Raw genomic sequence first — 13,314 nt, forward strand, 5'->3', positions numbered from 1 at the left:
TGGAATCCAAACCAAATTTGACTGCCATCAACTCCTCAGCACAAGGATCAAATGCTAATTGATGTACATACCCTGCAATATAATGTTGATAAAAAAAACCAACCTCAGTCAACAGCTCACCATGAAGAAGTGATACAACCCACTATGATTGATCACCAGCTAAGTCAAGAGATGTCATAGCCAAAGGAGTAGAATCAATAACAACACCTACTAAAGCATCACTCCAAAAATCCTGCTCTAAGTCATGTATTATCACCCTGTCAATTGTAGGACCTATCACCATGTCATGCCCATCACAACTCTCATCCCGAGGCATCAAACTATCCCATAACTGATGATAAGCACTAGGAACCAAAGTACATCTCTGTATCATCATCTCATCAACATGGTCATCAAAGGTAGATAGATGAGCATACCTCACAGTGTAATGCCGATAGAATGCACCAATCTTAGTCAGTGGCTCAGACTGCAATCCAGATGTAACTAACTATAATTGATCATTAACCATGTTGGAACTAACTACTACCTCCGAAGATATCACCAAGGGAGTAGTGTTACTAGTAGGAACCATGCCAACTGCCAACTCACCAACATCACACATGATCTTTGATAAATCTCTAGTCTCTGTGCCATCAATACTAGAGGCCACCACCATGTCAAGCATACAACAATCTGCTACAACACCCAACTCAACTGAACCTAACTCTAGTGGGAATGAACCTGATATTCCAATGTTAGTATCAAGAATGGATGCATCCCCATCTCCACTGTCTCTGACAATCTCGGCCATGGACATCCTCGGATCACCCAACACCACTGCTTGTGACTGTATAGAATCAGGTGAAGACTGTAGTCGCTCTAACTCCATGGTCACCTTAGCCAAATGAAACTGTGACTCCTTGAAAGCCAACTGTGTCCTCTCAAGAATCTCAGAAGTCACCACAAGCTGCTCAGTAAGCTCACTCACCTCATCTTCCTTGGCCAACAATGCATCATATGCTATACTGCCCCACTTCATAAGATAATCTCTGTCGGCTACCAACTGCATATAATCCTGTCTCAAAATCTGGATAGCCTCCCATAAAGAGTGGAACTCTATCAAGGAAAGATAACTGCCTCCCTGCTCATCACTAGTAGGAGAACCCCATCCATAAACTGCTAACAACTGATGAGAAACATCGAAATGCTGGCAAGTGATAGCAATGTCTTGGTCACTAACTCTCAATTGATTAGACACATGATGGCACTGGCTTGACTGTCTCCTACAAACCTCCTCTGATGCACTGTCTAAAGGAGTATCCTCAAAGTTACTAGTCTCTAGAGTATTACCATCCATATCCTGTGAATCAAATCTAAAACTCATATCAACATATGGAGTATCAAAAACATTAGCATTGATGTCCAAATCCTCTATACCCAAGGAAGCTAAGTCTTCAAAACTACCCATTGCATCCTTCTGGATGTCATCAATGCCAATATGATCCTGGGACTCATCTATACACACTGCCAAATATGAAATATCATCAACACATTCCAGCAAGTATGGCCGACTGGATATATGAACAAAGCCCAACATTGGTGTATAAAAACTAATACCAACATCAGACAAGATACTAGCACAAGAAAAGACAACACCATGTAATCTGCTAATCAAATCCATGATAGCACCCAAACAAACACTGCTACCAAAAAGTGTTAAAGATCTCCAGTCAACTGAATCCCAAATGCCAATATAACAATCTCGAGTCCATATCCGTAAACTAGAATCAACTGGTAACTCAAGAAAACTCCTCACCTGAGTAATATGACCAATACCAACTAACTCCACATACCTGTCATGATGAGATAATGAAGTCACACTACTATCTTTGTTCACCTTCAGCTGGCTGGACAAATCATGTGAAGTACTACCAGCCTGAACCTCATGTGATGAAGCATCTAACTATGTCTAGTAATCTTTCTCAGCAAAGTCATGAATGCTCAATGTCTGCTCATCTCTACGAGGTATCTCACCATCCTGCACAACAACATCCTCATAATCATCATCTGAACCCACTACACTGTAGTCACTGCCTGTTGTAACTATACCATCCTGAATACCTGTGGCATCACCCTTTGACGACCTGTAAAAAATTGTCTCAATTTGAGTATCAAGTTGACCGTTACTATCAATCTGTGTAATATCCTTTCCCACAACCTCCTGTGGCAGAGTAGAATCTAAGACCTCTACCTGGCTATCAGCTAGTTTCTCAAACTCCTCATGCAAGTTCTTGGGAATTGTGTCATCTGTCCTGTGAGAAAATCTGCCAAATAGAAATCCAGTCAACTTATCCACCTTAGCTGGGTCAGATAACATGTCATTTATACGGTGGTGCTCAACCAACTGTTTAGACATGTCATGGCTTATTTTCATAAGTTTATCTCGAATGTCTAAATAACCATCCTTTCTACTATTTTGACTCTGGCTATCAATTGTCCAAGATCGTTCCCTCTGAGACTCTGTACTATACCTGTCCATTCTGGATAAAGTAGAGTGTAACCCCAATAGGATATAACTTCTTCAAGCACCAAGAACTAACATGCAAATGATTAGAAGTAGCATGCAACCATAGATTTGGACATGCAACTGATTAGAAGCAACATGCAACCACCAAATTATGACATGCAAGATCTGGGTAGTTGTCAAAACTGACATGCAAACTTTTACAACCACCAAATTCACCAAGAACTAACATGCAAATGATTAGAAGTAGCATGAAACCATAGATTTGAACATGCAACTGATTAGGAGCAACATGCAACCACCAAATTATGACATGCAAGATTTGGGTAGTTGTCAAAACTAACATGCAAGATCTGGGTACTTGTCAAAACTGAAATTCAAACTTCTACAACTACCAAATTCACCAAGAACTAACATGAAAATGATTAGAAGTAGAATGTAACCATAAATTTTAACATGCATCTGATTAGAAGAAACATGCAACCATAAATTATGACATGCAAAATCTAGGTAGTTGTCAAAACTGACATGCAAGATCTGGGTAGTTGTCAAAACTGACCTGCAACTTCTACAAACCCTCAGGCTGGAAAGATCATGGCTCTGATACCACTGAAATGTTCCTTTTCTAATTTTGTATGATAACTACCTCTGAAGGACATGACAGCCAAGTGCAGAAGAAATAGAGAAGAATATATGTTTCACAACCTGACTTAGATGAAGAAAAGATTGAATAGGATGATTGAAGACAATTCAAAATGGTAACTGACAAACCACTTTTTGATATTGAAAACATGTGTAAAAATGTCAAAAATAATGCAAATTTTTCTACATTTAAGCATATTGATTTTGAGGAATTCGAGAAAGAAGAACATAAGTTAGTAGAAGAAGCCCTATATGCAATGATGTCTAAATTTAAGACTACATCATTAGATTTTTCTAAGTAAGTACCCAAGAAATTATATGATTTGATTGAGCAAAAATGGCATTATTGTTTAGATTTGGAGAAACAAATAAGGGAAACTACTTTAGCCCATGTAATGCTAGAACTGACAAAAGGATAGATTGCTAAGGCTGCTAAGAAATACGGAGTTAGGTTTACACCTAAGTATATAGCCTTTAGCATTCTTCAAAAAAATATTGAAGATGTGGTAAAGAAGTCTACCCAAATATGGAAACTAATCTATGGGTTGACCACTATAAAATAAGGAGAAGCTGACCCTTTTGAGGGTAAAGATGATGATAAAGAAGATGATGAAAAACAAGAAGATGATAAGGAAGATGAGAATAAATATAATACAATTGGGGAAGAAACACAAAAGCAAGATGATGACACGGCTACAACTAAACAACAACAAGATGAACAGAGTGTGCAAGACACACAAGTACCGAGTGTCAGTACCCCCCATGACAGAGTCAAGTCAACTTAAACTATTATTGTCAAGGATGGTCCTGATGGTTTAGCTCAAAACATCAATCCACTGACTGCAGATGACTTGAAGAAAATATTGGATCTTGATCTATACTACATGCTAAGTTATGTGATAATTCAATTTTGGTTAGTGTAGATGAGGTCCAAAAGGATGTAACTAACATCACAAGGGACAAGGTGGAACCACAAGAACCACCTTCTTCCATCCCTTTAGTTAATCAAGTGAAACCTTTGTTTCAAACTACAGTAGATACACCTACTAAGGTTGATACACTTGTGAAAATTGTTACTCTTGAGAAGAATTAGGAAGAAGAAAAATATACACATGTACAAAAGGAATCAAGATAGATAGATTCATCTATACCTGAAGCATAAGGACAAGGTGTTGTTCAAGTCAATGTATTAGATAAGATAAAATTTGAAGAAGGTGAGAAAACACCTAAAGTAAAGGAGCAAGAAGCCATCCAGGCATTGGTAACTCTACCAACATCTAGCACTTCTCCTATAAAAGTTCACTAGAAGTTGAGTACAGAATTTATACCATTGTAGATCTTAGTGCTAGGCTCAAGCTCTTCAAAAGATGAAAAGGTAATTCACTATGGTGATATCACTCTTGATGAAGAGATTACTATTCCCCAGTTTGATTATGATACAATGACATTATATCAAATAAGCATTTTTCAACAAGCTTTAGAGAAGAAAAATCATCAAGAAATGCTTAGGAGAGAATATAGGTAGAAGCACACTCTTCAAGACATAAAAGACATCTTTCTAGATACATTTAGTTTGCCTACTCCTGAAGAGACCAAGCCATTACTAGAGCAACTGTCAGACATAGTGGAAGAGGTCAACAAGGAAGACATTGATACAAGTGCTAAAATTTTAGAGTGGTTTGAAAAGAAATTCTAGAGCAAGGTCAATGAGAAGTTATATGGTGAGATAGCACTAACTTAAGTTGCATTGGTAACAAAGGTTGAGGATGTGAAGAAGGTAATTGACAATATATTCTCATTGTACACCAAATTGTGTGACCCTAAACTCTTCACCCAAGAGACCAGACATCATATTCTAAGCCTAGAGAGAAATCTAAATATATCAAGTACAAGGTTACCTTAGAAACTAGCTTAGAGCGAGAAGCATTTTAACACATTGCTTCAGTCCCAAAGTTAATTAGCTATATTAACAATAGAAGAGGATAGCATAAGAGCCAAATAGACAAGTATATAGACATCCTTCACCCCTCATATGGAGATACTACACAAGGAGCTAGGGAAAGACCCCAATCTTTCTACTCTAGATGGCCTAGTACACCTTGTTGCCAAGCTTGCCATCCAACTCAAGTCACTAGATGTTGCATGTGAAAACTGGGATGTAGCTCTTAAAATTATAATGGAGGTCCAGAAATCATTTTTAGACAAACACACTATATATGTATAGCCCATTTGACATAAGTATCAAAAAAGGGGGAGAATATCCTATGGGGGAGATAGATAAAAAAGGGGGAGATATCAAAAAAGGGAGAGAATCAAGAAAGGGGGACCAATAAAATGTAGAGATAGAAATAGAGAAACATGAAAGAGTACAAGTGCATTGAAGTCAAAAAGTATCAATCAACAAAGACAAATCTACTTAGAATGGAGAATAGATTTTGGATTTAGAATAGACATATTAAATCAGAGGGGGTTATAAATTTTGAGGTATATAGGTTATTGCAAAATTTTGAAGTTTTGTATATAAGTTGAGTCATGGATATGTTATACTCAAGAAGATTAGATTGATTATGTATATTCAAGTGTTTTTGACACTCATGTTAAAGGGGGAGATTTTTGATCTCAGATTGGTTTTGACAAGTGAGTTTCAACACACTTAAGTCATTTACTTAGTTCATGCTAAACTAGTAATGCATGCCAATACACCATGTAAATATTAGACCATAACAAGTTGCATTGAGTGCCAAGTCAGTCATGTGCTGAGTAGATAGACCATGCCAAATCATTCAAGTGCTAAGTAAACAATAGATGCCAAGTAGTTTAGGTGCCAAGTTAGAATAGTGTATGCCAAGCATTAGAGACTTCATATATTGAGTGAGATAGATTGGACATATTTTTTTGTAATGGCACAAACAAGTATGTAAACCATTTTTAAGTTGACTTAAGGATAGATTTTGATCTTTTCGAGATAAGGACAAATCTATATGTGGATTCCCTATGCAATTACATGGAACCAATTAGAAAATAGGAAAGTTTAAGTGGCAAAATGGATGAATCTCAGGCATAGATTCATACGTAAACCTAAGCCACCTAAGTCTTCTTAAGGAGGACAAAGCCCTAAATTTTTAACATTGTTGATAGCATTGTAAAGGGGTGAATGATTGAATTGGAGGAGTGAACAAGATAGTTTGCAGGGCATTCAAGGTGACTTAGTAGTAAGAGTGAATTGCAGAATTAGTTAAGTGAAGAACAAAGGATAGAGGAGTATACAACATTGATACATCAGATCATGAAGGATCAATCAAAGATTGGATAGAGGTGATCTGTTATCAAGTAAGCAAGTCCCAACTATAGGATCAATACTGCGACATTTTGATAGGTGATTTCAGTTAAATCTCTTAACAGAGTAGTCTTAATAGGCTATATGAAATCCTTTAACAAGTGCTTGCTTAATTGTAAGTTTAAGTCCTCTAACCAAGCACACTTCTAATAAGGTGTTGAAATCTCTAACAAGGTGGGACTTAATAGTCTCTATAATCCTTTAATAGGGCATATCATGATTCATGGTCAAACCATTGTAACCTTAGTTGGATACAATTTATTATTGCAGTAGTGAAGATTTGTGGGTGTAATCCCCACCCTAGTTTTAATTTCTCATTTGGAGGGTTTCTGGGTAATCATATCTGGTGTTAAGCATGTATGTTTGATTACATGTTTACATGATTGATGCATATGCTTTATATGGTATTTCATTATATTAATGTATGTGATGTATGAATGGTAAAAGTCTTATGGGTCCATGTTTAAACTCCTGATTCACCCCCCTCTTTGAGAAGTTTACTCCTTTCCCACTTGTAATTCCAACATAGAATACATGAGAACTTGTACACATAGTGGTAAATGATTAGATTTTATCTCAAATTAAAATTTACAATAATTTATAAACACACAGGGAATAAATACTAAACATTGGTAACAAATGAATAATTTCATGTGTGTGTTTCTGAAAATAAAGAAATTTACTTATATGAGAACAAATTGGAAATGAATTATTGAAAATTTAGGTTACCATGACTTCCTAAATGCGATTATGGTTAGAAAATTCTCAAAGGAGGACAACAAATATTTGTGTCATTTGAACAAATAAATTTGAGAAAAATACTTAAATTATATTTATGAAGGATGACATCATTGATCCATTTGAGGATTTATTATGTTTTATAGAGCATGAAAAATATTTATAGAAAATAGAGAAATAAGAAAAATATAATGGAGATATATTCTCAATTTTAACTAGATATATACATATACACTTCTTGTGGAAGAGGATATAGTTTTGAAGGATGAATTTCAATTTTTTTTGGCTTTTTAAAGTGATATTATAGAAACAACTACTGAGATGTGGATCATAATCATACTTGGAGGTTAATTTATCCCTACTTCATTCAATGCAGTTCTCCCCTAGATTATTCTATGGGAGAGTTTGGTGGCAGTGCCCCTTGTAGGGTTTTGAGGTGGAGCCCCAAGTGCATTCCCTATAATGATATAGCACCGGGTTGAGGGAGAATGCCCCCACAAGGGCTTTTGGAAGCATCACCCCTGCAAGCTTGACTAATTTTACTATTGTAAAAGGTGCCGACTGCTATTTTTCTTTTGGATGACTTATTCTAGCCCTAATTTTTCAAGTGACAAAAGGATTGTATAAAATGGCTTAGGATTAATGATTTTATTATGTATGATGAGATTGTAGCTTCTTTCTATTGAGATGTAAGGAATCAATAATTGTAATCAGATTGTAAGCATTGGATAATAAGAATATTGGACTTGCTATTGGTGGACATAGCCTGGGGATTTAGTGAACCATGTTAAATCTTTGTGTCTTGTGTTCTCTTATGTGTGATTTATTATTTTATGATATTGGTTATATTTTCATGTAATTTTTATTTGTGTCTCATTAATCCTAGCAAAGATGATTAAAATATTGAGAACAAGAGGGGTAAACTTGTTTCCAATTTTTAATGTGGGATATAATCTTCTTTCAAAAGAAGATGATCATGTGCAGTTAAAATATAATATCAGTATCATTGTGTGGTTTAAGTGTATCATTGCAAATGAATTTAAGAGTTAGAAACTTGACATACAATATCCAAGGAGGTTGTTTGATGAGATAAAATACTATACTGGTAAATGTTGTAATGTCCTTTCGACCCTAACAAACTAGTAGTGATGCTTTGAGTCATAAATAGAATTCTTGGTAGGTTTTCCACTAATTCTTGTTCCTAAGTGATATGTTCCTTGGTTTAACTTGATAGTGATTTTAATGAAAAAGGAAATAAAATATGACACTATACTATTATTTACTGTTTAGGACTATCAAACATTATTAACACAACAGAATGATAATTATCTACTTGGAAAGCTTCTAAAAGTATCTATAATGTCGTATGATTTTATTAGGAATGAGAAAATGAATATCAACTTGAATGGTCAGATAGTATCCTCATAGTTTAGGTATATTTCTAAACATAATAGCACCCCTACGATAAAAGCATTTGATTGGAATTTTCATATGATGTTTGGATCCTTCTTTTGTATCATGTTTTATACAATGCTTATGCGATGCTCTAATGATACTCTTATGAGAATATTTTTTAAATTTCTATTATAGGTCATGCTTTACATGTTGTTTAGACTTCTATTTTAGTATTATGTTATTCAAATTATGCTTTCAACATATTGGTTAAACATTATCTATTTTGATGTTATCACTTTAGATATAATTCCTTTTAATTCATGTTTATGATGTGGTTTAAAGCCTAGCCCCACTCACACATCATGTCTTATGTATATGTATTCTCTTCTTGTAATGTATTTTGGATGAGGAGAGAAAATCGTAGTCAATTCTATGGGAGATCTACATGATGTCGCGCTCCTCCTTCCTTGTCTGTCACTATTTGTATATATATATATATGTATATGTATATGTATTATATCTTGTCAGTTGGTGTTGTAGGTGTGTACAAGTACTAGACATTGACTCCATCTGGCTAAAAAAGTCCAAGCATGCCTTAAAATCATCAAATAAGTTGTTGTTGAAAAGGAGATGACTCCATGATTTATATAAGAACCTATTAACCCTAGCATTTTGGTAGAGAGTCAAGTCACTTGGTCTAAGGAATTATATGCTATCATTTCATTTTGATGGTTTGACTAGTAAAAGTTAGTGGCTAGAATTATGTGTTCACATTTGGATTTTCATGGGAGTTATATATGTCTCTTTTGTTATGATTTTAATAATTGTATATGTATGATATTTTTCCTTAATGTTTTAGTTATATTTATGTAAGTATATATGGGTACACCCATATATGCCCAAATGAATATATAATCTATCATGGCTATAATAATTAGTAGACTGTATTGCTATAATCTTGTACAAAATAAGTGTGTTCATACTAAAATAAATAAAGTAGAATATTGCTTGTAAGTGCTATGTTCCTTGGTTTAGCTTGATAGTGATTTTTATGAAAAATTAAATAGAATGTGAAATTATAAGATTTATTTACTATTTACGACCTTACAAAATTATTAACAAAAACAAATGATACATATCTAATTGGAAACCTTCTAAGAGTACTATAGGGAACTGCAATTCGATAAAAGCTAAGGAAATAAATATAAGTTAGATATATGATTATATAGTACCTTAATAGGTTAGGCATATTTCCGACCATAACACCATCCTTACATCACAAGCATGTAATTGGAATCTACACATGATGTTTGGATCCTTCTCTTGTATTATTCTTTATACAATGCTTATGTGATGATCTAATGATGCTCTTGTGAGATTAAACATATATTTTAGATTTTTTCTATAGGTCACGCTTTACATGTTTTTTAGTATTATTTTATTTACATTATTCTTTCAACATCTTGCTTGGACATATTGTTTATTTGGATGTTATCCCTTTAGATATGATTTCATTGTATTCATGTTTATGATGTGTTTTAAAAGCTAACCCAACTAACCCATCATGTCTTATGTATATGTATTCTCTAGGTGTATCTTTTGGACAAGGCGAAGAAATCATCATGTAAATATTTTGTAGAAGTGACTATGATTTATCGATTCCATCCTATCTTATGTCTTATCAATTCCACTTGCCTACACATATCTAAGGTTTCCTTAAAATCCTCAAATAAGTTGTTGTTGAAAAGGAGATGACACCATAATCCATATAGGCACCCATATAACCAAAACATTCTAATATTGAATCAGGTCACCTAGTCTAGGAAATTATATGTTATCATTTCATTTGATGTGTTGACTAGTGAAAGTTAGTGTCTAGAATTATGTGTTCACATTTGAATTTTCATGGGATTTATATACGTCTCTTTTTCTATGATTTTAAATATTTTATATGTATGATATTCTACCTTGTTGTTTTATGTATATTTATTTGAATATTTATGGGTGCACACATATATATCCAAATAAATATATGATCTATTGTGACTGTGGTAATTAGTTGATTGTATTGCTATAGTCTTGTATAAAATAAGCGTGTTAATACTAAAATAAATAAAGTAGAATATACCAAAAAAATAAAATAAAGTAGAATATGAAGACCAATGCCCTTGTGATATAATTATAAGAACTAAAATTTATTTCATATGAACAAGAAATAATAATAATATGATCATTAGTTTGATTTATCAAATAAACTTATTTAATAAATCAAACCTTAATATGAACCGTCACTTTTGGGAGGAACTCCTCCAACCATTAAGAGAAAGTATAAATTTTCTTCCCAGGAAGCCATGGAGAGGGGGATAAGAAATATAAATTTGAAGAGGGAAATTTGATAACTCCATCTAGAAAACAACAAGTAGAGGGGAAGGTGAAATAAGGAAGTAGAATGAACTATCAAGAATCAAAAATAGGAAGTAGTGAGTGGGAGAATAATATAGGATCCTTCTTAATTTGAAATATATTATGTATTTTATCAAGATAAAATAAAATAAAGGAAGAAGAATATTGTAAATGGATTAATGTCATCTTATTTGTTTGTATATACTTACTGAATGTCTTCTTCTTGAGAACATCTTGGTTGTTAGTAATTAAGATGTCATGTTTTCTCATGGTAATAAATTGGATTGAATGAATGATGTGGATTGAATGCCAAAGAGGAGATATGTAGGATAAGTATTCCTATCTCTAGGAGTGGAAATTAATACCCTATCTTGTCTAGATCCAATATGGAATTCAATCCATGTTTACAAATTATATTTTTTTGCGTAGTTAGATACAAATAGACAAAAATATAGCATATATGTGGTAAAAGACACCATGAATATGCAATTTTGTTGCACCAATTAGTCTATTTGATTTATTAGAAGTTGTACATATGAGAATGAACACTTTACAAATGCATAGTTATAATAGAGGTCATATATCTTGCACAAAAGTGGAACATTGCTTAGTAAATGCACAGTTTTAGAAAATTGCACAAAGGCACAACAATAATGCATAAATGCACAACTCTAATGCATGTATGCACAATAATGATGTATGGATGTGTATAAATGCTGAACAGCTGCACAAAAATAGTGCCAACTTTGTCAATTAGGTAAATTTTAATGTCCAGAGTTTGATTTCAACCTTAAAGTGAAACATAAAATGAACATTTAAGTATAAGTAATTTAAATTACATTTTATGTTAGAATTTTTAGGATGTTTGAGATAGGTTTCAGCCTCAAAGGAGTAAAAATAAAGATTCTCAATTTAGAAGTTTCTAAGAAATTTCAGCCTTAGTCAAATTTTAGGAATTAGTAATTTGGCATGTACTTGTATATTTTATGACATTGTATTTGCACCAGAGGCATTTTACTTTCTTGAGGCATGTTACTCATTCTATTCTTTCTTACAAAGTATTGGATACATGTTTGTTGCATTTTTTGCCTATGTGATGTATTAGGGTTTAGTGGGTTCACCTAGGGGTATGAGACCTTAGAAATGTTCCCTATACCTATATATGCTTGTGATTCTATAAGTAGGTCACATACCCCTGGGTGAGTGGCTCACCATAGGTGTTGGGACCCATAAGTGGTCACTGGAGGATCTTATGTGTTAGATACCATGACCCTATGTAGGCTGGATCTATGTGTGAGTTTGTTAATCAAGTGGAAACATCAATTTAATGAATGGGTTTTATGGGTTTGGGTTTCACATCAATCAAGATAGTTGGATAGTGTGGTTGAACATGTCTTGTTAGAGTACTCAGGGCAAGGTCATTCTATAGAAGGCTTGAGTGTGATAGGGTAGTCCTTAGCTCAGGTGATTGATCCCAACACTATAGGAATGTATGATAGCACTCACTAAGTCATAGTCTAAGCCCTTACTTTTTTTTTTCATCTAGTTGCCTTTATGTCATACTTTTTTGATTGCTATACTATACTTGTTAATATGTGTTCTCATTTCCATTATGTAATTTTCTCTTATTTTTTATGTTTATTGTGATGTTTTGGAAGAGGAAACCATAGCCTTAGATTTCCTTAGAACCTATGTGGATCATGGTCTTATCTCCTAGCTCAAGGGAGTGGGCCATTCACTGTTCTATGTGGTTAGGTGGTAAAATATTTTTGAGCTACTATTTTTTTCTTTTGGATGGCTCTATGTGGATCTTTGTTGAGTAGCTATTAAAGATTATATATTTAGTCTTAGAGTCCTTATTGTCTATTTATTTTGGAATAATTTATGTAATTTTTAGAATAGGATATATTGAGATGGGGGAGGGGGGGGGGTGTGTTGTGGTGTGAAGCCTAATTAGACTCAGAGGTTTATTCAGTGCGGTCCCCACTAGATTATTTCTATGGGGGTTTGAAGGCATAATGCCCCCAAGACGAGGTCAAGGGGAAAACCCCCTTGTGAGGTCGTGGGGCTGTTATTTTTCTATTGGATGACTTATTCTAGCCCCAATTTCGCAAGTGGAAAATGTTGGAAATTTGATTGAAAAGATCATTGTGAGAAGAAGATTGATTGAAAGAGGGAGATTGTTGATAAAGAATGTTTTCAATCATTTTTTTTTCATTGATGTTAAACTTGCTACTTGTAGGAATGATAATTGCTTATAAAATCCAAGTACTATCACTTAGTTGATTGATGAAGA

This window comes from Cupressus sempervirens, chromosome 11, assembly GCF_028749045.1.
Source record: "Cupressus sempervirens isolate cs-2001-9-10 chromosome 11, ASM2874904v1, whole genome shotgun sequence".
NCBI lineage: Eukaryota > Viridiplantae > Streptophyta > Pinopsida > Cupressales > Cupressaceae > Cupressus > Cupressus sempervirens.